Source organism: Frankliniella occidentalis, unplaced genomic scaffold (assembly GCF_000697945.3).
Source record: "Frankliniella occidentalis isolate FOCC.00 unplaced genomic scaffold, Focc_3.1 Scaffold286, whole genome shotgun sequence".
NCBI classification, from domain to species: Eukaryota; Metazoa; Arthropoda; class Insecta; order Thysanoptera; family Thripidae; genus Frankliniella; species Frankliniella occidentalis.
The window spans coordinates 97,846-101,361 of record NW_026267412.1 but is presented as its reverse complement, the minus strand read 5'-3'; the positions used below and the strand labels follow the sequence as shown (position 1 = coordinate 101,361).

The 3,516-nt window shown below is 62.9% G+C and overlaps 1 protein-coding gene across 1 annotated transcript in view; it reads left to right on the top strand.

Annotated features, from left to right (window-relative positions):
- The window catches only part of LOC113201679 (protein TMEPAI-like), a 118,046-nt gene that overhangs the window by 32,803 nt on the left and 81,727 nt on the right, over positions 1-3,516 (top strand). The gene's annotated exons all lie outside the window — the stretch shown is intronic.

Sequence of the window (3,516 nt, the reverse complement as noted above, 5' to 3'; positions counted from 1 at the left end):
CCCGAAAAAAAATCTAAAAAGTTTTTGTTTTCGTAACCGGTGCGCCAACCCTCTCTTTTCGCCCTTTTGCAGCGGCAGCGTGGCGTGGCACGCGGAGGGAGGGTGTCGGCGGGGAGTCGGAAGGGTTGAGGGGGGCGGGGGGCGGCAGCCGCGGACGAGGGACTTGGTAATGTTTCAGACTAGTTGGAGAGCTATTCGTTTTGTTCGCTTTCGGTGCAGTTGCCGCTGCAGTGGTGGTTGGCGCCCCCACCCCGTGCTCCGTACCACCACCCCGTTGCTCCCGCCTCCCCCGCCGCTCTGGTCCGGGCCGGTCTGCGGCCCCCAACCCGTCCGTCTAGACTGCGGGCGGCGGCGGCGGCGGCGGCGGGGCGCGCCGCGGCTGCCGGGCCGTACGGGGCGGGGGCAGAGGCGGGGGCGGGGCGGGAGCGGCACTCGTCGCGCGACAACCGGCTTCACACTCGCGTGCAAATTTCATCAGACGTCTGCGTCCGCGCCGGCGAGTCCGCACCGCCCGGCCCCGGCCGGCCCCCCAATCTATGATCTGAATCAACGTGCAATTTTTTCGGACACGCGGCGCGGTAGCGCATGCATACAGCGAGTGTTGCAGTTGCACGCCAACTCCAAACACGCCGTTACTGTTTCTTTTTTGCGCTGTTATCGCTCGCCCGCGCACGGGATATATACATTTATTCCAGGATCGTCGCGTCGCGTCGTCTGCACTTTGGCTATCACACCCGCCGCCGCCGGGGGAAGGGGGGCGGCGGGGTAGTTAGCGCTGCTGGCCGCCGTCGTGTCGTGTATGTCGCGAGGGGCGACGTGATGCGGGACGAACGTCACGCCTCGCCGCGCACCGCCGCGCCGCGGGCAAAGTTTTGCACCTCAATAATGACCAGCAGCATAGCGCCCCAGACGCGCGGCTCTGAAAGGGGGTCGGTCAGTATAGAGAGTTCTCGCCGCCAGCAAGGAGCGCGCCGCGGGTGCAGCTGCATGGCCTCCGTATGGTCTATGGTGGTGCCGTACGACGGGAACCGCGCAGACGTATGCGAGTTTCTGCGCGCGCCTATACTTCCAAGCGGATTGTGACAAGTCGATTCCCTTATTAGGAAGGGGTTTCCAGAGGATTTGAGGTTTCAGCACGAGTAAACGGGGAAGAAGGAAGGGGTAAAATAACCCGGATTTGGACCCTACCGGCCTCGCACGTGGTGGTGTTGGATGCCCATCACGACGACCCGCCCCTGGAGTGGTAGCCTGCACTCTGCCGTCACACAGTCATACCTCGCTCCTCTCATCCCCCTGCAGTCCACCTTTTCATATTAAAATCGTCCCGACGGCAGCGCCGGGACACGCCTCGCGCCCCGCACTCTCTGCAAAGGGACAGGAGGACGTTTCCGGGCGAGTGAGCCGTCGCGCGCGACGCTGCTCGCTGCTCTGGCCCCCGCCGTTTGAGCGGAACGCCCGATTGAACGCGATTGCCCCCCGCCACGCCCCGCCACGCCCCACCACGCCCCCTGCACCTCCTCTCTTTGTAGCTCATGCAAACTCCACGAGCAGAGCAACACGAGGAGAGCGGCGACGGCGCCGAGCCTTGATTGTCTGCAAGTGTCAAAGTGGGGTGAGGCGGGGGCGTGGCGGGGGGGTTGGGGGGTGCTCGGCTCGGACGCCCCGCTCGCCCACGACACCCCCTGTAGTAGCGGGGCTTTGCTCGCTGCACTGACATGCGATGCTCCGTTTAGCTTGCCGGTCGATGTCCAAACAAATTGGACTTCTCTAAAGCCAAAAGCTCGCCGCCCTTTTCACTGCAATGCCGATTCTAATTTCTCGTATTCTTTTGTCTTTTCAGGTACGTAGCTGATACCACCACTCGATGTCGTGCGGCAGGAGAGTCGTAAGTCTCGTACAGTACTCTGTGCGAATGCCTTATCAGCTGCGTGGTACTTGCCGTCCTGGTGGACTGCGCGTATGGCGCCTTACGGGCCACAGCGAGTAGGCAACCCGCCCACACGCGTGCATGGCGGGACAGTAGCTACGGACAGAGACGGGGGTTTTCCCAAGTCATCAGCTGTTGTACAGTATGCGACTTGATCGCCTATTGTTGTCTCTATAGTAGTAGTTCAATGTTCTCTCTTGTTATTCACAATGCCAAAAATATATAACAAGACATGATGATAATAATACTCATCATCTTAATCAACCTCCTCCCAGCCGTTCTTGAATAGCAGCGCCTCGCGGGGAGCCGCGGGGCGATGCGTTCTAAATTGGCTGATATGATCCCCTGTGTGCGCCGGCACGGCCATTGTCAGCACTCCACTCCACGCGCCGCTCGTCTAGACACATTATCTATCTCTCTGGGCACCGCCGCCTGTCTGGGGCGTCGTCTAGTGCAATAGGCTTTTGAATCAGGACGGCGTCGGCGGCGGCGGCGGCGGCGTCGGCGGGCGGGAGGAAGGGGGAGAGAGGGGCGATAACTGAAGTCTGCGGGAGCGACGCCGCCGGCGGCGCCGCCGCCTCGAGCTGATTGTCGCACCACAACCTGGACGAGTCCGACTTGTAGTTCTGGCGCAGCGTGGTGCAAAAGCGAGTGCGAAAGTGGTGGTGGTGGTGTTGCCCGCAGCCTTGAATGGGTCTCCGGGGGCCCGCCTGCGCGCATCGAGTGGATTGCATTGCACCGTGATAACAGGAATGGGGTGGCGGAGGCGGCGGGGGCGGTCGGGGCGGCTTAGTCCGCGATCCCAGCGGCGCCGGGGGTGACATCCCGTCTGTATCCAGAGTAGCACTGAGTATCGCCGTGCCAAAAGTTTTTCAATACGACCCACAGCTCTGGGCCCCCGTGGCGTTGTAATCATCCGTGTCTGCAAACGCCCCCCACCCCCTTCTCCCCTCACCTTTTCCTACTCCCGCCCGCCACTCTCGGTCGCGTTACTCTCCGATTCACCCCAGTTTCGCAGCTCCTGCCTCGACCTGCTCCCCGACCCGTTTTTCTCGCGTGAAATATCGTAGCGAGGAATTTAGCACGCTCAATGTTGCCCTCCACTCACACACACACACTCACTGGGCTGGCCCTCGGGCTGCTGCTCGGCTCGGCTCGCGCTGGCCCTCGGGTACCCTCGGGCTGGCCGCGCGCCAGCGCTCGCCTAGACTGCTCCGCGGGCGCACCCGGGGCCCTGGCTGGGCCGGGGCTGGGCGGGAGGGCCAGGACAGGAGGGCGATGCCCAAAAACCTAACCGCGAGCAGCGCCCGCCCCAACTGGGTCGATGCCCGGCGCGCCCTTATGCGAGTGCTCTCCATTTAGTTCGCCCTGTAAAAGCGCGGTCGGTGAACGTTATCACCTGCGCGGGGATAAAGAAGAGACGGAGTCAGTGTCATCGGCAGGGGCGGCTGCGCGCCGCTGCGCTGGGCCCGACGCCAAAACAGTCACGTCGGTAAAATTTGCCTCGTCGGAGTTGTACGGCGAACGTGCCTGTCGGAGTGCCGGTCTTGGTCTGGCCGGGTCGTGAGGGCCGGAGCGGGGGCGTGGGG